The 27,193-nt window shown below is 43.2% G+C and overlaps 1 protein-coding gene across 3 annotated transcripts in view; it reads left to right on the forward strand.

The window, feature by feature from the left end:
* LOC146775773 (uncharacterized) overlaps window positions 1-27,193 on the forward strand; it is a 409,198-nt gene that overhangs the window by 17,371 nt on the left and 364,634 nt on the right. The window contains exon 1 of one of the 3 annotated variants that reach the window (XM_085636853.1): window positions 7,347-7,468. The exons of the other annotated variants lie outside the window; for them this stretch is intronic. The gene's annotated coding sequence lies outside the window, so the exon portion shown is untranslated. Of the gene's footprint in view, window positions 1-7,346; window positions 7,469-27,193 lie in introns of those variants that run through there. 3 annotated transcript variants of the gene reach the window in all.

Below are 27,193 nucleotides of genomic sequence, written 5' to 3' on the forward strand. Positions count from 1 at the left end.
AAGACCATGAACACCATCCATTCCAGCTCACCATCCGATCCCTGCCCTCACCACATCTTCAACAAAGCTAACCGCATCATCGCACCCCAACTCCGGAAGATCATCAACAGCTCCTTCGAGACTGCCACCTTCCCGGAAAGCTGGAAGCACTCCGAGATCAACACCCTACTCAAAAAACCCACAGCGGACCCTAAGGACCTCAAGAACTTCCGGCCCATCTCCCTGCTTCCATTCGCGGCGAAGGTCACCGAAAAGATCGTCAACAGGCAACTGACCCACTTCCTTGAGGAGAACAACATCCTGGACCCGTCCCAGTCCAGATTCCGCAGCAATCACAGCACCGAAATCGCCCTCATCGCTGCCACAGATGACATCAGGACCCTACTGGACAACGGCGAAACCGCGTCCCTCATCTTCCTGGACCTCTCGGCTGCCTTCGACACCATCTGCCACAGCACCCTACGCACACGCCTACACGACGCAGGAATACGCGACAAAGCACTGGACTGGACCACCTCCTTCCTCACCGACAGAACCCAGAGGGTTTGCCTCCCCCCATTCCGTTCCGAAGCCACCAAGATCATCTGCGGCGTGCCCCAAGGATCATCCCTCAGCCCTACCCTTTTCAACATCTACATGGCCCCGCTCGCCAACATCGTCCGAGCACAACTCCTCAACATCGTCTCGTACGCCGACGACACCCAGCTGATCCTCTCCCGCACCAAGGACCCGGCCACCGCCAAATCCAACCTCCATGAGTGAATGAAGGCCGTCGCAGACTGGATGAAGACTAGCTGGCTGAAACTGAACTCGGACAAGACGGAGGTCCTCATCCTCAGCTCTACCCCTTCCGCATGGGACGACTCCTGGTGGCCGGCCATGCTGGGAGTTGCCCCGACACCCACCAACCACGCACGCAACCTGGGGTTCATTCTGGACTCAACGCTTTCTGTGACCCAGCAAGTTAACGCTGTTTTCTCCTCCTGCTTCAACACCCTCCACATGCTCCACAAGATCTACAGATGGATCCCCACCGAAACCAGAAGGATGGTCACCCAAGCACTCGTCAGCAGCAGACTGGACTACGACAACGCCCTCTACGCAGGAACCACAGCTACACTCCAGAAGAGACTCCAACGCATACAAAACGCCTCTGCACGCCTCATCCTCGGACTCTCTCGCCACAGCCACATCGCCACCCACTTGAGACCTGCATTGGCTCCCGGTCAACAAGAGGATTACCTTCAAACTCCTCACCCACGTTCACAAAGCACTCCACAAGCCGGACCAGCATACCTCAACGAACGACTGTCCTTCTACACCCTGAACAGCCAGCTCTGCTCCACTGACCTCGCCCTCGCCACCATCCCACGCATCCGCCGAATGACCACCGGCGGCAGATCTTTCTCCCACCTCGCCGCCCAGACATGGAACACCCTCCCCGCCCACCTGCATCAGACCCAGGACCTGCTAACCTTCAGGAGACTTCTCAAGACCTGGCTGTTCGACCAGTAGCTGCTTACCCCTCTTCCTACCCACCCCCTTAGCACCTTGAGACTCTCACGGGTGAGTAGCGCGCTCTACAAATGACTGATTGATTGATTGATAGCTCTGACACATTCAGGTTTCTTGCAACTGGATGAGAATTATAACTGCCCGTTACTGACCATGTAGCTCCTGGAAGGCCTAAGGGACTCAATTCAATTCAATTCAATTATCTTTATTCGGATATAATAAATATCCATAAAAGTACAACATCACTGCTAATACACATGTAGCATACAATCATCTCTCAAACATAAAAAAATAGTTAAAAATAAGATCAGACGATAAACTTGTAAAATTAAATATCATAGGGCCGACATGCAAGTTGTAAATGCAATTTAAAAATGAGTAGATTAACCAATAATTCATACAGAGACCAGCAGCATTACTGTGCAAAAACATAAAATGTAAACTTTAAACACTGTGCAAAATAGACAATTTATTGAGAATCATAGGCCCGGTATGTTGCTGTGATGATAAGTGCAAATGTGCGATAGGTTTGCCTTATTTAGACCATACAAGTGCCGCCAGCATTGCTGTGCAAGGGTCGCAAAAAATGTAAACATTAATCATAGTGCAAATAGGCAATTTATAACATCCTACTATGTACAAGATAGACACATCATAAATAAGCATAATCGGATAAAAACATTACAAATTAGTAACATGTTTCAAGGGGCGTTCATAGAGGCTCGAGATTTGACCGCTGCTCGTAGAAAGGAGCTTGCACGGTAGATCATGTCCTCGCAACCCAATTGCAATATTTCTTGATACGCCGAATTATGATTAGACATCTCGTTTGCCTTAAAATACGGGATTAAATATTGTTTTGTGTACCTTACATAAAATTTGCAAGAGAACAAAAAGTGTGGCATTGTTTGTTTGCAACCATCACCACATGGGCAAAAAGTCTCCTCCAAATTTTTGTTAAAACCAATCGGAAAGCAGAGTAGATATTTTACGCTATTATCCCTAAGACGGAAGAGTAAGCTCCTATTCCATCTCCCTATATTTTTCCTTAGATACTCTTGTGGCTTAAGATAGTTGTTACCTGATGTCCTCAGGATAGGAATATATCTTATAATTGATGGCTTACGAAGCTCGGTCTTTTCTCTGTCTTCACGATATAGATCATATAGTGCGCCCCTCGCTGCTTTTAAATTTATGTTTTCGGCAGCGGAGGGAAGAAAAAAAGTATGTTCTAAATGAATGCTGGCTAAGCTTTTGTGTACAGCACTAAGCCAAAGTATGTATTTACCCCTATCACAGCTAAGGCAATCTGTAATGATTTGTTGGGTTAGAGTTGCAGCAGGATTTCGCCATAACTTTAACCAAAATAAGGCAGGACGAGATTTGATAAAATCCTCCACATAGTGTAGGCTCAGTTCTTTATGGCATATGAAGGTGGGTGATGAGATTTGTGCCCCAAGTACCCTTCTACAGAATCTGTTTTCCTCCATTTGTATGCCACTGCAGTCTACGTGCCCCCACACTTCGGCACCATAGGTGGCGGTAGGCAGACACTGGGTTCTATAGATCTGCAGTAATGGGATCACCACTTCTGCCTTTCTGGGCTGTCGCAGGCTAATTATAGAATTAATTACCGTACCAAGTTTATTTCTGCCTCTAGCTACATGCGATTGCCATGAGCCCGTGTCTGAGAAGACTAGACCCAAGTAGGGAAAAGTGCTGGTGCTTTTTAAAAGGTCGTCTCCAGTCCTTATGTTCTTTATGCAGTACTTTTTAGGTCCACATGACATTATAAGAGATTTATTAAAATTAGTACAAAGTCCCAGCTCTGCCATAAAAGAAACAAAACCTGAGATTAAAATGCGTAATATTTTAGGTGTGCGGCCCATAAGGACCGCATCGTCTGCATATAGAAGTGCGGGGTAGAGTTGGCCATTAATTTTAGGTACGTCACTAGTCAGTTCAATCGGGGAGTTGTTCAATTCATTAATATAAAGGATAAAAAGCAGGGGGGCCAGAACACACCCTTGTCTGACCCCCCTGCCAATTAAAATATCCCTGGAGACCTCTCCTTCATTATTGATCCTCACCCGCGCTTTCAAGTCTCTGTGCAAATATGCCAAAAAGTGCACAAGTGCATCGTCCAACCCATAATTTAAAAGAATCTCCCATAAACGTGAACGATTAACAAAATCGAAGGTTGAAGTTAAGTCCATAAAACCCAAATATAAAGGTGCCTTTTTTGCTACAGTATATTTCCCCAATATTAGGTTCAAATTTAAGCACTGTTCAACAGTTCCAACGTGACTCCTAAAACCCAGCTGACAGCAATTTAAGATTTGTTTTTCTTCTGCCCAATTTCTGATTTTATTAAAAACAACCCTGCCCAATATCTTCAAGGAGTTGTTAATCAAAGATATTGGGCCCCTAAGGGACTCATTATGACCCGTTCAACTTCATGTAATATGTGCCCATTAAACCATGTTTGAAATTGTTGAGACCCAATAGGAATTTCCAATCTATTGTAGGGCTCATAATTTGGAGGAGTACGAGCAGCCTTTAAGGTATGAAAATGCTTAGTGAATGGAATTTTTATCTTAAACCTGAACTTGTATTTGACTCTGCCTTACCACTTACCTTGTCAGACCTTAAAACTATTGCCCTTTTCATATAAATCCCCAGCAAAGCACCATCAGGCACTAATTCCTCTCAAACGGTCATCATCATCATCATACTTTGCTATTTTTTTCAGTTCAAACCATAAAAGTTATACAAACATCAATAAAAACTCCAGCATATATAAAAAAGACAGTGCGATAAGACCAATATAGACCCCTACTTACAAAGTTAAAAGGTAGGCCCCACTATCAAGATTAATCACAATTGGACCTAGGCCTGATGTCAGCCCTTAAAAAGCTAAGTGTATACAGTACTGACTCACTTGAAAGAAGTTGTAAAAAGATAAAAGAAGGTCTGGCCCTCTTAAAACAAGTTTTTTTTAAGAATGGGAATAATAAAAGACTTTCGGGGAGCCTCATAAGAACTACAAAACAGTAAAAGCTGAATCATATCCTGAGGAGACTGCCCGTCACAGCTACAGGGTATGAGACACTGCCCTTTATGAATGCCACATGGTTGGGCCAAAAGGTAATGAAAAAGATCAAGCCAAAATCCAGTCAGTAAGAAGCAATCAGGATTACTTTTAACCCGTAGGAGATATGGTTCAATAGTTGGCACGGTTTTCAGTACAATGTCCCTTCACATGCTGGGCTTTCTCAGCTCTATCTCCTCTCTATGCCACAGGCGCCTTTTGATAAAATGCTCTTTCAGCCAAGTTAGATCCCTCCTACCTCTCGCTTCCGGATTGTCAAATAGATCTGCCCTTCCTAAGCTGCAAAGACATTCTCCTACACACTTTAACCAACATATATATTTAACGTAATCAAGGGAGAGACAATCCCTTAGAATGTCCTTACAGAGGGCATTTTCTTTCTTGGTCCAAATCCTCCTCCACAAAGCTAGAGGGCAAAAAGGCAGCTCATCAGAGAGAAAAGCTGTCTCCAATTCTTTGTGTACGGAATGCTCTGTGGTAAGGAGAGTACCTGTTTCAAAAAAGTATTTTCAATGATTTGCAGTACCTCCTGCCCAGTATAACCCCATATCTTGCTCCCATAGGTGGCCTTTGCAAAACATTTAGCTCTATAAATCTATAGGAGGGCCCGATCTGTTTTCCACACAATCTGGAAGCAAAGTTAAAAACGGCGGCAGTTGCTCTAGCCAGGTCCCAATTTATTCAACTAATCAAGAGGCACCAGCTCAAGGCATCACCAAACACTACTCCCAGATATGAAAAAACATTTGTCTTAGGGATAGTTGTAGTTCCTACCTTAAAAATATAGGGCTTAGCTGTATGAGGTCCCACCTGCCTTACAAGCTATTTACTGTGGTTAACCAACAGGTCCAGGTCCTCCATAAAATGTACAAAAGAATTCAACAAATGTTGTAGGCCCCTGGCTGCCCTAGCCATGAGGACAGCATCATCTGTGAATGAAACAGTTACTTAACCCTTTCGATGTGCATGACGGAGCGGTTCCGTCATGCGCATCGGTCGCGCTGTGCGGTTGACGGAACCGCTCCGTCACGGCCCCGCCCGCGCAACGAACCTTCAGCACGGCGCAGTAATCCGCGCCGCGCTGAAGGGGTTAAAACCATTTGCAATATGACTTACATACGTTAATAATGTGTTTAAAAGAAATAATTGGATTACAATTGTTTAAAAAAAATTATACAAAATGAGTTCACTTGTGACATTATCTTGTTCCACTAAAATAAAGAATGTTCCTTTAAGAAGGGTGAAAAGTTACCAGTTCAACTTTGTGACAAAGTTCATATGTCTGCTAAAGTTAGCATTTAAGCAAGCGTCTTCACAAACTAATTGCTGGAGACTGACTTTTTAGCAGATAGAATCGCCTTCTGTAGTGCCAGAACACTCTTCTTCAATAAGCCTAGGATGCAGCTCGGCCATATATCTCCCAAATCTGGCCAAGTCTGACATTAGGGTGCAGAACAATAAAACCAAAACTGCTTCTTTCACTGTCCGAACCCCGTTACGTAGCCATATTTGTTTTAAAAGCTTCTGACGGTGCTATAGCACACCGGGGCAACAACAAATCAAATGTAGCAAAGATTCAGATTTAAAGTTGCAGATTCTACATCTGATTTTAAATTCTTGGGACTTCCACCCTGGGTTTAGTTCTTTAGTTGGAAGGGGCACTAGTCTGGCCCATAGAATGCTTTTTAGTGCTTTCCTTCCCAGTGCTCGACTAAGGTAGGGCTGGAGTTTATGCCCTGCTTATGCTGTGATCAGCCCAAGTTGTCCTCCTCCTGTTGCGTAGTCTGCTAAATCATTTTTGCGTGACAATTGGGAGCATTGTGTGTTAATTGAGTTTTTAATGGCCAGATAATTTGTTACTCCTTGATCCCAATTTTGTATTGCTAAGCCCAGCTTTTCCACTGCTTCCTCCATGTAACATTGCCATGGGTTAGTCGGCCCCCCTGTATATCGGTTTCAGCATGCTCTTCAGGCTTCCGGCTGATGCTGTGCGTACCTGATAGTAGTATTTTGCATGCATTCCCAAACATTCTTTGTTCTGTTGCTTCAGACCAAATTCCAAGCGAATCAGGCTGTTGCGGGTTATTATTTGGCAACTTAAAAATACGTTTATATGCCTGGCATTGTGCTTCTTAGGTCTCGCTTACGCAGTGTGCATGCGCTGCATAGGAGGGCCTTTCGCCGTCGCTCTGCTCATTTTCAAGCACACACTCGTGCTTGTGGCGGCATCCACCTTGCGGGCAGCGGCGCACCGCAAGCACGAGTGCAGTGTTTGAAAATGAGCAGACTCCCGGGCTCACTTCCTGCTCCCCCTCTCTCTCACGTGCGCACCACTCGCGGGCAGCCAGCGCTTCCCAGGACAGTATTTGTGTCTAGGTATAGTCGTATTTTGCAGCTGTAGATTTTGTCTTAATTTTTAAACCACTGTCTCCGTATCTTGACGAATATGATTATTTTAGAACATTTATTTCAAAAATTCATACATTCTTACCTTTCAAGTATTGGCTACCGGCTTGTTTTCTGTTTGGTGTTTTTATCAAAATGGAAATCATGATAAAAATGATTTGGCTCCATTTGACTTTATTGTCCCAATAAGTTCCCTGGGCCAAGGCTTCCCACTGCCTTCACACTTGCATCCACTTTAGAGAATTCACGCTGCTTGTTTTTTTAACTTTCAGCGTGAGGCGCGCGTGCTTGTTTTCCCTTCTTACTCCATTTGCACTGCTGCCCGCCGCTTTTCATCCTTCATTCTCTCTTCTCCCTTTTCTGCCTTCTTCTCTCTTGCTATGGGCCACAATAGGATAATAACAAATAAGTTCCAGTCCTCAAAAATGAGTTCCGGTAAGCTCCACTTATAACCTCCGGCTCAAATTAAGCACTTCGTGCTGCCTTACGAGGTAGTGAAGCACTTTTTTATGCCGGGCAGCACGTAAGGTTAGTGTATGTGGGCTTCGTGTTCTCATGTTGTCGTATTTCAGGAATGTCCATTGTTTCTAACTGGCAGTGTCATTTTGAATGATATCAGTATCGCCGTATGCACCGAGGGCTGTTTTCCAGCTGCCGCCAATTTTATGTGGTGAAATAGTGCATTTTATGCAATTCACTTTTGCTACCTAGTTAAGAACTAATGGTTTTACGAACGGCTGCAATCCTTGTCCTGACTCAGCTTGACATTTAGTGAATCAGTTTGTCATCGACTGTTGCAACGTGGTTTCGTGGTCCTAGTCACCGCTTTGATCCGTTGTAGCGCCACAGTCACTCCTTTGATCGTGAAACCGGTCCGTTTTGTTTCACCTCCGGCCGCTCGGCTCTCGTGACACGCACACGAGTGTTTTTGCACAGTTATACATTCCTAAGTCATGATTGGTGCACACGCGTGTGCTTCTGGCTCACTGCCCCTCCAGTGATGAAACTGAAAATTCCCAAGCACGGTGAGCTGGAAGACGGGGTTGGCGGTGACTGACTTTCATGACTAGCTTCTTCCAGGAAAACCGCCACCCAGGTGTCAGCGCTTCTTAGCATTGTACTCAGTTTGCTACCTCTTTCGAAAGAACAAGAAACCAGGAAGTCGCAAAAAGTGTGTAGGGTTGAAATGCTTTCTGGTTTGAGTATTTTCAGACGGGCAGACATGCTTGCTGCCGTTTTGCTTCTCTAGAACCAAGATCATAAACAAAACACCCCAGATTAGAAATTGAAGAGTCACAAACACTGCAAGAAGGCAAAGGCGTGGCTACCATTGGTGCAGCAAGTGCAGTGGCACCGGGACCCAGAGACCTGCAGGTCATTCTCAACTCTCATTAATGCAGTATTTTACAATTCACACAACAACGAGGGCGGTATTTCCTTCCTTGCTGTAGCACTCCGCACTAGCATGAAGGCGTTGATAGGAAGCCATGTAGGTTTTTCAGAAAGGAACCAAATGACCTCTTGAAACGTAGAACCCTACCATAGTTGGTCTGTGGAGGGTCGTATCGCCACCACTAGCCCCCGCTGAGCACCCCGCAGCGATAGTTTGACGGGTCACAAGATGAACGTCCAAGAAAACCTCTTAGAATAACCCCTCGCCTTATGAACGCAACATCTCACATTTACTCGGGCCAGGGGTAGATTAAACGTCCAACACCATTCATCCAACGCAGAGACCCTCCATTGGTATAATCCTCAATCGCAGACCTCATGTTCACAATTTAAAGGGCTAAGAAGACACGTAATTGGAGAACACTGTGCTATAACAAGTATTGGTATAGCCAATAGGTCTCGCCTTTCGGACCTTATAAGTGTTTAGTTATCCAGCACAATTTCCATGGTGCAACAACATCAAGTATTGCATGGCTAAACGCTTATAAGGTCCCAAAGGCGCGACCTATTGGCTATGCCAATGCTTGTTCTAACATTGATTCCATTTTACCCGGGAATGCCTGCTGTGCATACCCTGCAATTGCCCTGATTTTAGCTTGTAATACTTTTCTGATGGGGACTGTCGTTGGGCTTCGCATTAGCTCGTGTAGTTTGCATAGGGCATAAGTTGTTGACTGTGATTTGGCCTTCATTTTTTGCAGGTGTAGCGTTGCTTTACCCGTTTCGCTTAGCCAGCACCCAAGGTAGTTATAGGCATTCGCGACCAAAATAATCTTTTTGCCCACATGCCATTTCAGTAATGCTTTTTTTGGACAGTGACCGAAAATGACTACTTTGGTCTTTTGAGCATTAATTATTAATTAATTTCTTTCGTTGTAATTTTTGAGGGCATTTAGACCCCTTTGTATCCCGAATTTCGTGTGATCCATCACCATTAAATCATCTGCATATTGTAGTGTTTAAAGTTTATTGGCTCCGATTTTAGGGATTACAAGACTGGCATTGTGGAGCTTCTTTCCCAGATCGGCGGTATATAGGTTGAACAATGTAGGTGCAAGTACGCATCCCTGTTTTAGTCCACGATTTGTGAGGCACTTCTTCGTTGTGGTGTTATCTGCTAGTTTTACTTTAATCTAAGTATCACTGTACAGCAAAATAATGGCATTAAGGAGACCTACTGGGATTTGCCAGTTGCGTAGTTTGGTATAAAGATAGAATATCGACGGGAAAATATCGACTAGCATTAATATCGTGGTAAGAATATCGACTGTGAAAAATATCGTTATAGAAAATATCTTTTTTAAAAATATCGTTTCGTGAGAATGACAAAAATATCGTCATAAAAAAATATCGATGAACAGAATATCGTTGAAGAAAATGTCGTTTCATATAATATCGACAGAAAAATATAAGTTGTTATAAAATTTATAAAAAAATATGTATTATGTTTTTAAAAAACTTACAAAACTCCTACTAGTAATAATATGTGTTAAAAAATATTTTCTACAAAAGAATTGTTAAAATTTTAGTAGCGGGTTATTGGTATTATAGGGGATAAGGGTGGGTAGTAATTTAAAATTTGGTTTTTAAAAAATTTATAAAATATAAACAAATTAGAAAATATTTAAGAAATCCAAATTTTAAATTGAAATTTCGAATTCTTCACGAAATTAAATTTGTAATTAAATTTTATAATTTCAAATAAAAATTTTAGGAGCGGGTTTTTGGTATTATAGGGGATTAGGGTGGGTAGTAATTTAAAAATGTAGTGTTTAAAAATTGTATAAAATATTAATAAATTAGAAATTTATAATGAAATCAAATTTTAACCTCGAAATTTAAAATTTTACACGAAATTTATATTTTAATATTAATAAAAAATATTACATTAATATTGAAGAAGCGTTATTTTGGTATTATAGGGGAATAGGGTCTAAAAAATAATTTAGATAGAAAAATTTATATTGTTTACTAACCTGCACATTTCCTGACTTATGTTGGATTGGAGTTAGAATAGTAAATTATTATAAAATATAAACAAATTTGAAAATAATTAAGAAATTTAAAATTTAATTTTAAATTTCTAATTGTTTACGAATTTAAATTTGTAATTAAATTTAAAAATTTCAAATAAAAATTTTAGGAGCGGGTTTTTGGTATTATAGGGGATTAGGGTGGGTAGTAATTTAAAAATGTAGTCTTTAAAAATTGCATAAAATATTAATAAATTAGAAATGTATCATGAAATCAAAATTTAACATCGAAATTAAAATTTTTACACAAAATCTATTTTTTAATATTAATAAAAAATATTAAATTAATATTGAAGAAGCGTTATTTTGGTATTATAGGGGAATAGGGTCTAAAAAATAATTTAGATAGAAAAATTTATTTTGTTTACTAACCTGCACATTTCCTGACTTATGTTGGATTGGAGTTAGAATAGTAATTTATTATAGTTTACTATCTAGCACTTTCCCTGAGTTATGTTATGTTTGGAGTTAGAATAGTAATTTATTATGGTTTACTATCCAGCACTTTCCCTGACTTATGTTGGATTGGAGTTAGAATAGTAATTTATTATGGTTTACTATCCAGCACTTTCCCTGACTTATGTTGGATTGGAGTTAGAATAGTAATTTATTATGGTTTACTATCCAGCACTTTCCCTGAGTTATGTTATGTTTGGAGTTAGAATAGTAATTTATTATGGTTTACTAGACAGCACTTTCCCTGACTTATGTTGGATTGGAGTTAGAATAGTAATTTGTTAGGGTTTACTATCCAGCACTTTCCCTGAGTTATGTTATGTTTGGAGTTAGAATAGTAATTTATTATGGTTTACTATCCAGCAGTTTCCACGACTTATGTTGGATTGGAGTTAGAATAGTCATTTATTATGGTTTACTATCCAGCACTCTCCCTGGCTTATGTTATGGCTTACTATCCAGCACTTTCCCTGACTTATGTTATGTTTGGAGTTAGAATAGTAATTTATTATGGTTTACTATCCAGCACTTTCCCTGACTTATGTTGGATTGGAGTTAGAATAGTAATTTATTATGGTTTACTATCCAGCACTTTCCCTGACTTATGTTGGATTGGAGTTAGAATAGTAATTTATTATGGTTTACTATCCAGCACTTTCCCTGACTTATGTTATGTTTGGAGTTAGAATAGTAATTTATTATGGTTTACTATCCAGCACTTTCCCTGACTTATGTTGGATTGGAGTTAGAATAGTAATTTATTATGGTTTACTATCCAGCAGTTTCCCTGACTTATGTTGGATTGGAGTTAGAATAGTAATTTATTATGGTTTACTATCCAGCACTTTCACTGACTTATGTTATGTTTGGAGTTAGAATAGTAATTTATTATGGTTTACTATCCAGCACTTTCCCTGACTTATGTTGGATTGGAGTTAGAATAGTAATTTATTATGGTTTACTATCCAGAACTTTCCCTGACTTATGTTGGATTGGAGTTAGATTAGTAATTTATTATGGTTTACTATCCAGCACTTTCCCTGAGTTATGTTATGTTTGGAGTTAGAATAGTAATTTATTATGGTTTACTATCCAGCACTTTCCCTGACTTATGTTGGATTGGAGTTAGAATAGTAATTTATTATGGTTTACTATCCAGAACTTTCCCTGAGTTTACAATTTATTTTTGATCAAAAGGGTATTTAGTCCTCTGGAACGCGTAGACCCTCGGTTTGAGTCGTCACATACTGTAACTACATATTCTGTGGGAAAGTTATGTCAATCCTGGCTGCGACATTCCACCTTAGCATCTGTCAAAGTTCATTTTTCGAAGTTACATGACAAAATAGATTTGAATTCTTTTGTTAAAGGTCCTGTGGGTGGCAGAACCAAAAGGTGGGCGTATGCTATTTACAACGAAGTGTGGAAATTTTCGCAAATTGAGGCGGCTTCAAGATTGAGAGCTATTGACCAAGCAAACATGGAAAAGGTTTTAGCCGTTATAGATAACAGCATTAGCACTCTCTCTTCCAGAATTTATACATTAGATAATATTGTTTCGTCAGTTGTTGATATTGTGCATGATGATATGTCTGTGTTATATAATGGTCAAAACCAGTTGCGTTCTGTTATGCAGTTTGAATGGACATTGCAGACGTTAAAGGCAGGGAGGGTCCCTTGGGACTATTTGAGCACTACATCGTTATTCATTCCTTTTAACATTACTGATAAGCAGCTATTTATGTCCATGAAAGATGCTAAATATTCATTATTACATATTGAAAAATTAGAACCGTTACCTTTCTCTGTGGCGGAAATCAATTCAGTCACGTGGCTTATATACGGGTTGATAACTCTACCGTTCGCACTTCTTAAGTTTACGTCTTGTATGAAACATTATGCTCTGGGTAGATATGAACAGCTGGGCACCGCTTTCATACATGAGGTTTGGTCCCTCCCCTTTACGTATAGATGTACTAGGGACGGAACTGAGGTTTATCTGAAGGGTGAGGAATGTACCACGACACCAGATCATTCCTTGGTATGTAGGCACATTCAATTACACGGTGCATGCAATGTACAAGCCCCGATTTTGGCCTGCGTCCTACGAGGTGTCCCAGTGCCTGTGATTACGCCTTCTTTGAGGCTGCTTGCAAACAGTAGTTATTTAATTTTGAATAATGAAGCTTGCTGCGGGATGTTAGTGGGAATCCCATATATAGTAACTGTATCGGAGAGGGTTGTCTCCTGCAATAATGTTCTCTTTTCACCCCCGCACGGGCGGCTGGATGTTTCCATCTGGCCTTCGATTCCAACCTTGAAAGCAGAGTTCAACAAGTTGAGCAGAATAAGAGCTGTATTGTTCCAAAAAGAGGTGTCATTGACTTCCTCTCATGAAACATTTGTCCTTCACGTTGCTAATACGCGCACTGAGGTACAGGCGGTTTTGAATACTGACCTCCCCCTACATTTCGGAGCTTTGATCCTAACTATTTTCAATTCCTCGTCCACGACCGGCCTGGCTCATTTTTTTAAACTTGTAGGCTCAGGCCTCGTGACCTCTTTCCAAACTATTTTTGGTGTGATTCCGGCATTTTTTCATTCGATTTTCTCGAGCATCTTTGGAGGTGTTCCGCTGCTTCTGGCGCTGGTGGCAGGTGTGCTGCTTTTACTTTTCATACTACGGAATGGCTGCTGTTTCTGTGCCACACGAGCACCTGTCACGTCTGCATCTTCTTCGTGATAGGATGCTTGACTTTTATGGTACTCTGCCATTGGCGACTTTAAGCCTGGCATATGGATTATCCTTCAGGTATTCCTACTTCACCTGCGTGCAACCTGTATTTCACTGCCTGGATTGTCCCTTTGAATGGCCTCTGGATTTGTGCTTGACCAACACGGTGTCTCCGGTGCCGGATTTCGATCGACTGATGAGGCCCTTAGTGTCTCACGAGTTGGCCTGTTCTGGTGTCCGGATTATGGCTTGTGGTGCGGCGCATGGTATCCTGGGTAATTGGGACATATCAACGGCTGCCTACGACTTCTTGGCTATGAGCTATTTAGAGGAACATTCCGGTTGCCCTCTGATTGTGCTAGAGGCTCCGATGGTTGAAGAACACGTATGTTCCTTTTCTTTAATTAATTGGATGGCTGAGACTTTTAGTGGCCCTGCAAACGATTTTTTGTTGGAAGCAGTTGCCACGTATGCTGCCTATACATTCATGGATTAACTGAACTATCCTCCTTTGCGCCTGTGCTACTGGACAGCAACCTAGTGCAGCATTCATTTTTTTTTTCTAATCATTGTGTTACTTATAGTATTTGGATGATAGTAGTTGTTAATATATGAAGTAAATTGTACATTTACTTAGCAAGTTTAAATAATTTTTGTCAGCTATCTAAGTAGACATGGATAAGGTAGTTAATAAATGTTTTTACATGTAAGTTTCTGGTCGTTGTTGATAAGTTCAACATGTTCTTTTTTCACTCTAAAGAAGAACACTTTTTAATTTAGGGAGTTTATCTACTTTATGCTAAGTTCGAATGAAAAAAGCAATGGGATTTTACTTACTTCAAGTGTAGTATGACGTTTTGTAGTTGTAGTCGTAGGTTTGTATTTTCTTCTCTCAGCAAGGTAACTGTTTTTCTCCAAGTTTGGCCCAAAAATGGTAAATTACGTGAAGTGTATAATTGTTTTTATATTAGTGAGTTAATTAATGGTAGCTTTTGATTGGTTCAATTAGTGAAATTTCAAAATCATTGGTCGAGAACGTTATTTAGAATTAGAAAACCGTTAAATAATTATATGTGTGAATAGTTTTGTAAAGTTAAATAGTTAAAAAAAAGTGTGTAAAATAAAAGAATAGTGCATATCGAGTTGGTAATAAAAAGACGATATTTTTTGTATATTTCTATAAGCAGATAGGTCGTCGATGTTAGTGTAGTCGATATATATGTCTAAGGTCATGTTATTTAAAATAAAGTCGATCATGTAGAAGTCGATATTTATGTTGTCGATATTAGTGTGAACGATATTAGGGTTGTCGATAAAAAAAAATCGATATTTGTGTGAATCCTTGTTTAAGTATAGGATGACGATATTAATGTAAGCGATATTTTAGTGACGATATTTATTTATGACGATATTTATGTTAACGATATTCCATCATGGAACCGCGTAGTTTAGCCCAGAGCTTGTATCGAGGCACCCCATCAAAGGCGGCTAAATAATCTACGAAGCACGCGAAAACAGTTTTTTTGTTTTTGGCGTTTGCTTGCTGGCTTAGGTACATCATCAGGGTCAGGACTGATTTGCATATGGCTAGGTCCAAACTGGAATAGCATGATGAGCAAAAAAACGATGGATTTAGGCCCAGACCTCTGTACTGGTGTGAATGTATGACATTGTTCTGCATTCTGTCCATCCACTGTTGTTTTTGCATTTGTCACCCCGAGTGGGACGGGTATGCCCAGACGTGGGTCCCGTACTCTCCATGCCACTGGAGTCAAGCTATCCTGGCTGATGAGGGCTGAAAGCGCGAAACCGGTCCTAGGATGCTTGTTTGCAGTCCAGGGAGGACCTGGCCTGGCAGTTCGGGCTGGACTGTTCCCATTGGGGCGCAGGGTCAAGACTGATTTGCATATGGCTGGGTCCAAACTGGAATGGCATGGTGAGCAAAAAAAACGATAGTTTTAGGCCCAGATCTCTGTACTGGGGTAAATGTATGACATTGTTCTGCATTCAGTCCACCAATTGTTCTTTTTGCATTTGTCACCCCGATTGGGACGGGTATGCCCGGACGTGGGTCCCATGCTCTCCATGCCACTGGAGTCAAGTTATCCTGGCTGATGAGGGCTGGAAGCCCGAAACCACTCCTAGGATGCTTGTTTCCAGTTCAGGGAGGACTTGGCCTGGCAGTTCTGGCTGGACTGTTCCCATTGGGTGCAGGGTCAAGACTGATTTGCATATGGCTGGGTCCAAACTGGAATGTCATGGTGAGCAAAAAAACGATGGATTTAGGCCCAGATCTCTGTACTGGGTTGAATGTATGACATTGTTCTGCATTCTGTCCATCAATTGTTCTTTTTGCATTTGTCACCCCGAGTGGGACGGGTATGCCCAGATGTGGGTTCCGTGCTCTCCATGCCACTGGAGTCAAGCTATCCTGGCTGATGAGGGCTGAAAGCCCGAAACCGGTACTAGGATGCTTGTTTCCGGTCCAGGGAGGAGCTGGCCTGGCAGTTCAGGCTGGACTGTTCCCATTGGGGCGCAGGGTCAAGACTGATTTGCATATGGCTGGGTCCAAACTGGAATGGCATGGTGAGCAAAACAACTATGGATTTAGGCCCAGATCTCTGTACTGGGGTGAATGTATGACATTGTTCTGCATTTTGTGTCCATCAGTTGTTCTTTTTACAGAAGGACCGGCAGACTATGCTTACCAACCTGGTGGCAATCAGCTTTTAAATTGAAAAGGACCTTCTCCAGGGAGTTAATGTACAAATTAAAAAGGAATGGAGCTAAGATACACCCCTGGCGCACCCCTCTCCTAATCGCAAACTTGCGGGTTACTTTAAATTCTTTTGAGTAACGGACAATTGCTTGTGTGTCTCTGTGAAGGTCCCTTAAAAACAAAACATTGTCCCTGTCAATACCAACAGAAAGCATCATCTGCCAAAGCTTTGATCTATCAACATGATCAAACGCTGAGGACAGATCAATGAATGCTAGGTGGATAGAACCGGTATGAGCCACAGTGTACTTATTCAAAACCATATATAGGTTTAAGCATTTATCCACTGTAGAACGACCTGGGCGGGATCCATATTGTACCTCAGCTAGGATATTGTTTTCTTCCACCCAGGTTTCAAGTCTTTCTAAAACCATATGGCCCACCACCTTAACCACAGAATCCAAGAGGTAGATGGGTCTATTGCAATGAGTGCTATCCAGATCACCCTCTTTAAAAACAGGGACAATGTTCGATAGGGCCCATGAGTCTGGGCGGCCGACCTGAACCAACACATTTATGATTGCTATAGGTACAGGCACCCAAGTTTCCACATTCTCAGTGTAAAGGTCTGGCGGAATCCCATCGGGCCTGGAGCCTTGTTTTTGGAAAATGCCATGAAGCCGGCTCTTACCTCTTGCCTATAAATACGACCTCGGATTTACCTTCCACACTTTCCCACCCTTACCTGGAGCTTAGGTCAGACTAGAACATGCCCTAAAAATGGCTAACTCAATCATTCTCTAAGATATGGGTGTCCATTAAGTTGTGTATACAAAGGCTGTTGAGAAAAGTGACTTCTCATGCCCAAAGGGTAGAGAGGATATAGGTCAGAGTAACACCTCCCAGTATAAATAGTTTCACAAATAATTTTACTCCAACTAACCATACAATGGTCATTAATGTTCCGTCTAAATGGAATGTTATGATGAACAGGGGAACTTATAACTTCACCACTAGGTGAGCAAGGAAGCAATTCCTTTTGATTAAGGTACCCTCACACACCCTAGTGGTGTCATGCTTCATCATCGGGTCACCCCGACGCCTAAAAGTCGGGGTGGGCTCGACCACAGTGTTGGGAGCGCTTTGAAGAAGTTGCAGACCAGGGAGGCTATAAGATAAAAAACCTCAGGCAGATCCCCAGTTTCCCTTTATTTTTGGGTCTGTCTGGGTTGATTAAAAATAATAAGAGTAGGGGTATATATAGGAGTATTATGGTCCTATGACCCTAGTGCCAACATGTTTCAGTCCACAGCGGCCATAAAGGTCCAGGACTTTCTTCAGGGCAAATGAGGCCACCCTGGGATTCAGATGGGGGAATACCCTATTCTGTTTTTTTAGACAAGGGTAGAGTAGCTACTCCTTGTGTAGAAGACTGATTAATTAATCTGTCCTGCGTTGTACATCCATCCGGACTTCGAATGGTAGTTGTTTCTCAGGGGATGGAAGGGCTAATGGAGTAGCTCTGTAGTCAAACCTTCGTCAAGAGTCCTGCTCCGCTTCACCACCTACTTGGACCCGATCCCCGGCGTTTCGCCATTAAGTTGCCAATGTCGCCTGCTAAAAAGGGGCTGTTAATGATGCTCCAGAACTTGGAACTGTTGCCCAAGGTACTGGCCTCTACCAGTTCTGGCTGGGCCTCCTCTTTCATGGCAGACTTACGCTTTGCCAGGGCACCCTTATAGGCTCTTCGAAGGCTCCTAACAACCAGAGGGGCACGAGGTGTCACTCCCAAGGCCTCTTTCAATTTCCTAGAGACACAGAAGCACTCGAAATCAAACCATTTTGGTCCTAAATGTGATAAACACCTACCCGGAGCCCGCAGTAGATTCACTATAGCACCAGACATACTTCCAAAGGCCTCCATATTATCCAGTGGATTGGCCGCACTGTCTAAACAGATAGCAAACTCCCTGTTGCACTGGGTTAAAAGGGACTCATGGAGCTGGTCCGGAACAATTTGACCCGACTTCAGTCTCCTCCCCACTACCACAGCTTTTAGGGGAACCCCCAGACCCTCCTTAATTTGCTTGATCACCCACAGCCATCCTGTTGAGACACACACAGGATTATGATCAATGTGTGTACATGCCTTAATTTAAAAGTCCATAATATAAAAATAAAATGGTATAGAGACAAAGATGAAATCAATAAAAGTCTCACACCCTCTCCCGGTAAAAGTGGATACAGTATCAGTTTTCTCCGGAGGCAGCTTGTTCATTGCCGATGTTAAGTCAAAGTCATGTAAAATAGCATTAAGGGTGGAGCCCTGGGGGGTATGTTCCATGTGCAAACCTGCGTGGCACGCACAAGCCATGTCTTTCACCCCCGTGCCAGATGTCCCCCGCACATGTGAATATTAAAGCCACCTGCTGTAAGTACATTGGAATAATCCTGCCCACTCAAGGTAATATCCCTCAATAAAGAACCCAGTCGTGTAATGTTACATACTTCCATTTGGGCGACTCCCGCATTATAAAAGTTTGAGCAGGAGCTTACTCGTCCCGCTAGATAATGACATTGCACGCAAAGTGGAGGAGGTGTTGGGCAATGTAGCAGAACTGTCTCAAACTGCTAATGAAACAAAAGTTACCAGGCCCCTTGGCTTTTCTAGCAAGGAGGGGGTAGCTGGAACTAAAAAAAATTGATATCCTTCAAAATAGAATCTGTTCTCGAGAGCCCATGTTTCCTGGAGGAATATCACATCAAAACCTTTAACATAGACCAGCCAATCAGGACTATAAAAAAATAGCTGATTATATTGTATATATCCAAAACAATGTGTATAAAAGATGAAAAAGGTTTGCATGTACTCCAAAGCGATATGGAAAATGGCAATAAAAATATGTTTAAAAAAAGAGCAGCTAGTCGGGTCATCAATCTTACTTGCAAGCCCTGCAGTATTCCAGGAAATATACTTAAACCCCATAAAATCTTGAGAACCCGGGCCCAATGTCCGTGCCACCCCCTGTGGAGGGAGAACATCTGGATCCTGTGGGTCAACACACAGTCAATCACAACATTCTAATGAGCTCAGGGGTATAAACCTGTTTGACAAGCTTACGCCCATCACTGCCTCATGCTGATTCATATAACTCGCATCTTGAGGCCGCCCCTGAATGTTTCCAAATGGGGGCAGTGGATGGTTCAAGGGCCTATAAAAATAGCACAGCAGGAGTGCCACAATGGCAGAGTTCCGACTCCTATAGTTGAGATGGACAACTGAACATAAAATACTGTTTACCATAAGAGGACTGTTAAAATTGATAATGACACGATCCTTAGCCAGACTTTCTTGGCACTGCCCACCCAGGATTACCTGCACACCATGATGATCTGATTTTCCACCCTCGGTTCTGGGGCTATGTTGATATTTAACCGTGCACTACCTTATTCTTCAATTAATCAAAATCTTCCTTGGTACCCGGGTTAAGTCGAGGAACATTGGATAAAACCACTACAAGCGGGGTCGACTCTGGTGGCAGGTGGACAGTACACAAACTCTGGGGTAAGATTGCTAGGTACCCCTCGAAACATCCCTCCCCGCCTTTCATCCGGAAAGCTGTTTAAACCGCCTGCTTTGGGGCCTTGAATCTGATGATGCTCTAAATACGAAGTACCCCCCCACCATGAGATTAACTGTACGTGCCTATGGCCTATACTGTTCAAAGCTGGTACGGCTGTAGCAGAGCAGACTTTAGACACTGGATGACTGGTTCGCTGCATAACGCAGACCTAGGTGAAGGCCTGGGACCAGGCTACAAAACATTTCCACAGGAACTGTTACTCATGACCCTTGGAGTTGGGAGACATATGGGCGGTTTTGTATGGTCCCTCTATATGGTCCCCCTGCAGTAAAGCAGTCAATTTAGTCAAGTTATTTTCAATCACAGATAAACGATGTAGAATTGGGTCTAGTTTAGAATCCAATGCTGATAGCAAGGCTACCTTAAACATATCGAGCAAGAGAGTCCTGTCCGTACTGGGCTCTGTAAGGGACACTGAGGAATTAGGATGTGGACCGAAGCTCTTCCGGTGCTTTGCATGCCCCCCCCCCAACCCCTCCCACTCCCATCGAGGGGCACTTCCTCTTTGCCCTCCCTGCTCCCATCCCCACACCAGGGCCCACACCAGGGACTGTACACACTGCCCGAGGCGCTGGTGACTGAACACTATCCTGTATGGGTGGGATTGGCGTAGACGATCAAACTCGGACAGATCTTGTGCCACGTCTGTCAGAACGGCACAAAAAACTTGTGCCGGTGCTGGTGACCCTGATTGTAAGGGAGCAAAGGAATTCTGGGAGGAGGGGGAATAGGAGATCAAGACAGTCACTGAGTGGGCAGTTCAATTTTCTTTTCCAGAACCCCGACAACTCTCTGCAGGAAAGCGTCCATATTGGTCACCGTTATCACAGGGTCCTATGGGGTGGGTCCCACTAGCCTAAGTTTGCCCATTGTAACAACACTCAAACAACCCAGCAGCCCTACAGGGATGACCCAACTAGATCCAACAATCGCCTAGCGGTCCAGCTGACAAGCTGACAAACTGTCTGATTGGAAAAATGAAAAATTGAAGATCCCACAAAAGGAAAGGACTTTCCACTGCAAGACAAGGCATCAAGAGGGGGTGTAGCCAACAGGTCAAACACAGGGCCACCACACAGGGAAGATGAAAAGATGAAACTCTTCCCTGCTTAGATCACCAAATACAAGACCCAATCTCTGGTCCTCCTGATGTTCATCCCAGCAGACTTTCATAGGTCCTGATCGTAGCCTAGATACCAAAACTCCAAGGGCAGAGAACAGAAAAACAAAAAAGGGGGGCCCATCCCGGCCTCCTCTAGTCTCTGACAGGTTCAGACGTGTCCGCCCTTGGCCCGTGCTCTGCCCTCGCAAATGCGTGCCACGGGAGATGACCAGCACCTTTATGGTGCGCGCTCGGGTCAGCTGGGATCTGGCTCCTCCTCCTTCCACTCGGGAGATGTGTGTTGGCGTCCTTCTGGCTGGCAGCAGGCAAGCAAAGTGGGCAAGAAACAGACACATCAAAATACATGCTTGGCATAAAATTGATATAAACAAATTGAATGAAATGTTATTAGAGACCAACCCATTTTAGATAATAATTTGTATCTAACAACAATAAATTATACTAATTGGATAAATTCAGCGGTGAATCAGCTGGCCCCTTCAAAGATCCAGAAAAATCATTAAAGTACACTATTAGCCTGTTGGTATTCTCCTAAATTAAGATTACAAAAACAAATCAAAAACAAATTTGAGGAAGATAGGAACAAAAATGGAGGAAAATTATAGTTCATGTGAAAGAGACAAATATAAACATTTCATTAAAGACTGCAAAGCCATGATTGTAATTGTGATATCTAACTATTATACAGAAAAAATGTAAACTGCCAAAAACAATGCCAAAGAACTCTTTAAAATCTTTAACACACTTCTAAATTTCAGTAATAAAAACACAGCTGAACATAATCCTTTTGTGACAAACTAGCCGATTTTTATTAATATAATGTTAAAAAAGTCTGTCTTGGGTGTGCCTCCAATACTAAAATTAACCTAAGCTATCCTATAAATGATCGCCACCCCCCCCCCCCCCATTACTAAGACTTTTAACACTTTTACCCCTCTGACGAGGGAGGCGGTAACTAAATTGATTGGTTCAAAGAAGTTGGGAGCTCCTACAGACTGTGCCCTCCTAGAATCCTACATCTTGTCCCAGAGACAGCGGCATTGCATCTCACTGAGCTCTGCAATAGTGTGCTAGCTCAGGATACTTTCCAAAAATATAGATAAAGGCTTCTGTTTTACCATTTGTTTTCCTATAACCTACCTTAATTTATGTGAAGTGAGCAGCGATCGTCCTATCTCCCATCTTCCCGTGCCAGCTAAAATTATAGAAAAAGCTGTGAACATTGAACTCTCCTCATTCCTGGATAATAATCATCTGTTAGACCTCCCACAGTATGGGTTTAGAAGTAATCACCACACTGAATCTGACTTATCAGCAACCGAGGAAGTCAGAGCGATATTAGATAAAGATGGAAAGGTGGCGCATATCCTTTTGGATTTGTCGGCTGCGTTCAACACTGTTAATCAGAAGGTGCTGTTAGATCACTTGGAGACCACTGGTATTAGGGATTCTACCATGGCTCTATTAAGCTCTTTCTTTTTACTAACAGAGAACAATCAGTTTCCTTAGGAGACAACCTTTCCTAACCCTTCCCTCTTTCCTGCAGAGTTCCACAAGGATCTTCATTAAGCTCTACACTATTCTACATGTATGTTACACCACTGGCAAAACTGATCCACTCCTTTGGCTTTTCTATAGTTTCCTGCATGGATGATACTCAGATCGTAGTCTCAATCTCAAGAGACATCATTAAGGTAGCAAAATTATTTAACAACTGTATGCTCTAGATAGGCAGATTGATGGAAAACAACAGCCTCAAACAACTCTGTCAAAACCGAGGTTCTTCTGTTTGGAAATGACATCTGCTAGTGGCCCCCTAACTGGTGGCCGCAGAATTGTGGCCCTCTCCCTTCCCCTGCCAGAAAGGTTAAGAATTTGGGATTTATTTTTAACGAGAAGCTAATGATTGCCAATCAAATCAATCAAGTCACCCCCACTTGCTTCTTTCTTATGAGAACAATCTTCCCCTTTATCCCTTTTGAGCTTCAAAAAACAATAATATATGCCCTAGTAATGTCCAGAATTGATTACTGCAATGCTTTATATCCTGGCATTCAACAACTATTATTAAACAAACTCCAGCTTTTACAAAATGCAGCCATCTGTCCCCTCCCAAAGATCCCAAAATTCTATTCAGTCTCACAAGCCAAAGCCAATCTTCATTGGGTTTCAGTAAAAAAACAACTTGCTTTTAAAGGCTTTTGTATAACCTATAAAGCTCTTCATGACCCAGGCCTGGAATATCTAATGAGCAGATTCCAATGGTACATCCCTAAGAGAACATTATATTCTGCATTTTCCAAGATGGTTGTTATTCCCCCATTTAAAAGGGTTCATGGGGGGTGTTATAAGCTTTGACGCGTTCACCTGTAAACTATGGAATTGGACACCCACACAAGTGAGGTATCATTTTACTCGGGACACCAAGGAGAATGCTGTGGGGTAGGACATTTGTGACGGCACGGTGATTCCACGCAAAAATATGTGGAAAATGTGTTTTTTTACAGCTAAATGTGAGGTTTGCAGGGGATTCTGGGTAGGGAAACATTGGGGGATCCACGCAATCCATACCTCATTGGACTCCCCAGGGCGACGAGCCCGAGGCCAAAAAACCAGGTTCCCCCCTCCCCAAAACTAGGTAGTTTTGTTATAGGTAATTTTGAAGTCTCCACAGTATGATTTGGCATATTTCCTGTTGCAGCCACTATGCCTAACCATACATGTGAGGTACCATTTTTATCGGGAGACCTGGAGGAACGCTGGGTAGTAGGAAATTTGTGTCAGCCCTGTGATCCTACAAATTTCTCACACTGAAATATGAGAAAAAAAAAAATTCAACATAATTTGAGGTTTGCATGGGATTCTGGGTAGGGAAATGTTGGGGGACCCATGCAAGCCATACCTTGCTGGACTCCCCCGGGTGTCTACTTTTCAGAAATGTGTGGGTTTGGTAGGTGTACCTAGATGGCCGATGACCCCGGGGCCAAAAACTCATGGGAACCCCTTGCAAAACCAGGTTGTTTTGTGATAGGTAATTTTGATGTCGCCTCAATAGGTTTTGGGCCCTTGCCGGTCGCGGGTACTTGACCCACCCACACAAGTGAGATACCATTTTTCTCAGAAGACTTTGGGGAACACGGGATGGGTGCAATTTTGTGGATCCAAGAAGATTCCAGAACTTTCCACCACAGAAATGTGAAGAAAGTGTGTTTTTTTAGACAAACTTTGAGGTTTCCCTAGCTGCCGGCAGAGCTAGGGTTCAAAATCTACAGCTTGACACTTTGCAAAAAAGGGTCAGTTTTCACTGTGAAAATGTGGTGTGTTCACGTTGTGTTTTGAGCCGTTTCCTGTTGCGGGCACTAGGCCTACCCACACAAGTGAGGTATCATTTTTCTCGGAAGACTTGGGGGAAGACGGGGTGGGTGGAATTTTGTGGATCCATGCAGTTTCCAGAACTGTGAGGAAAATATGTTTTTTTTTTTTTTTTTTTTTTACAAAGTCACTCCATCCTGGTTCTCCTTGGTGTCGAGTTTTAAAAAATGTACAGGTTTGCTAGGTTTCCCTATGTGCCAGCTACGCTAGGGCCCAAAATCGACAGGTAGGCACATTATTAAAAAAAGTTGGTGCCTAGTGGGCTTTCTGCCGCCCTGGGGGGGAATCTGGGGTGGGGGGGTTTGCCCCGATATGCCTCCAATGGGGGGCAGAAAGACTGTGGCTATTTTTTGTAGGGGTGGGGGCATTGCTATGCCCATTATGGGCAGCCCCCACCCCCATGCATAAAAAAGCCAGCGTAATCGCTGGCGCGTAGTGGGCTTTCTGCCCCCCGGGGGGCAGATCAGGGGCCACTGCCCAATCTGCCCTCCCGGGGGGGTAAAAGGCAGTAGTTTTGGCAGGGGTGGGGGCATTGGCATGCCCGTTTTGGGTAGCCCCCACCCTCATTAAAATTGCCCCAAAAGAACCCTGGTTTCTAGTTGGTTTGCTGCCCCACCAGGGGGGCACATTTGGGGCTACTGCCCCATCTGCTCCCCAGGGGAGGCAGAAAGAATGTAATTATTGCGGGGGTGGGGGCATTGGCATGCCCGCTTTGGTCAGCCCCCACCCTAATTCAAATTGCCCCCCAAAAAATCCCAGGCGTCTAGTGGACTTTTTGCCCCCCCGGGGGGCAGAAAGGCTGTAATTGTGGCCGGGGGTGGGGGCATTGGCATGCCCGTTTTGGACAGCCTCCACCCTAATTAAATTACCCCCAAAAATACCTGGCGTTTAGTGGGCTTTCTGCTCCCCCAGGGGGGTATATTGGGGGCTGCTGCCCCCATCTGCCCCCCACAGGGGGCAGAAAGGCTGTTATTGCGGCAGGGGGTGGGGTCATTGGAATGCCGTTTTGGGCAGCCCCCACCCTAAAAACAATTGCTCAAAAAGAAAAACCCTGGTGTTTAGTGGACTTTCTGTCCCCCGGGGGGGGCAGAAAGACTGAATTTTGCCAATTTTTTTATGGGGGAGCGAAGGCCCTTGCCCCACCCTGGTGTCTAGTGGGTGGATCCCTGGGGAGGGGTATCATTGGAAAGAGGAGATTCTCCCCTTTCCAATGATACATCTCTTGTCTTTCTACGCGCTCAGGGGGCTGAAATAGCCTCCTGAGCACGTAGAAAGTGAAACTGAAATGAGCCTAAAGGCTCATTTCAGTTTCGGTGAAATTATGTCAGCATGACCACCGTGGCGCAGGATGGCTCCCAGCCGTCCTGCGCACCGAAAGGGTTAATCAGATGAAAGCTGTTTATTTAAAAAAAAAAAATAAACCTGAAACAATGCCCTTTGCTCACATACAGAAGTGACTGAAATGTGAAGTGGAAAGTGTTTCTACAACTACATTGGGCAATAGTGCATAATGCAACACGTTCTATCTTTGTAGGGCTTGTGAATGCAGTATGGCAATGCAGGTGCTGCCTCTATATCAGAAATCCTTATTGTATGAGACCGGAGAAAATAAATATCTGTCCCGCTCTCTTTCATGGCTAATGCAGCTCTAATACTCATCTGCGTCGCATTTCATGAATGTCATTTTCATGCAAGGTTTGTGCATGTGTTTTTTTCCAAACACAAACATTTGTTTACCAGAGAGCACAGCATGGTGCGCAAAGCAGAGAGATGAGGGATTTCCGCACTCTACATGGACTGTACACACCTGTGCTTGTGTGTGTTTGTGTGTGTATGTAACAGTAGAGGGGCTTGGTGTAAATGTTTACTTTTACCAAAAATTGTCACAATGTCGTACCACTGTTCTTTAAAACACAACATAATTAATTGGGTCACCACCTCAACATTACCATCTAAGTCCTCTAGACAGTGCTACAGCTGCTTCTCTGGTCCCAAGGGTAATTCCTCACTCTTAGTCCTGTTAACAGTGCTGATAGCTGCTTCTCTGGTCCCGTCCGTAACTCCCCCATTCTCAGTCCTCTAGGCAATGCTGTGCCTGTATCTCTGTTCCCAGTGGTAATTCCTCATTCTAAGTACTCCAAGCAGTGCAGCACCACCTCAACATTAGCACAAGACCACCTTTGCATCAGTGTACCACGACCAGTGTAGCCCCACATCAGCACCAGCACAGCCCCACCCCATCAGCAATTCAGCACCACTTCAGCATCAGTGCAGCATCACCAACTCAGGATCACTCAGCACCACCTGAGCACCAGCTTAGCGCCACCTGAGCACCAATGCAGCACCACCACCTCAGCATAACTCAGCACCATGGCATTACTCCACATCACCTCAGCATCACTCTGCACCATTTCAGTACCACTCGGTATCAACTAAGCATCACCTCCACACCAGCATACCAAACACCTCAGTTTGTCTTTGTATCTGGCATCTGTTGATTCTCCCCTAGTATCCATCCACTGCTTGTTTTGTAATTCAGATACTATTTCCCAACATCCACCGTCAAGTTGTCAGCATTGCAAGGACCAAAAAACTAGAAGACATTTTTTATGTTAATTCTTTTTTTT

The sequence above is a fragment of the Triturus cristatus genome, chromosome 12 (genome assembly GCF_964204655.1).
Source record: "Triturus cristatus chromosome 12, aTriCri1.1, whole genome shotgun sequence".
NCBI lineage: Eukaryota > Metazoa > Chordata > Amphibia > Caudata > Salamandridae > Triturus > Triturus cristatus.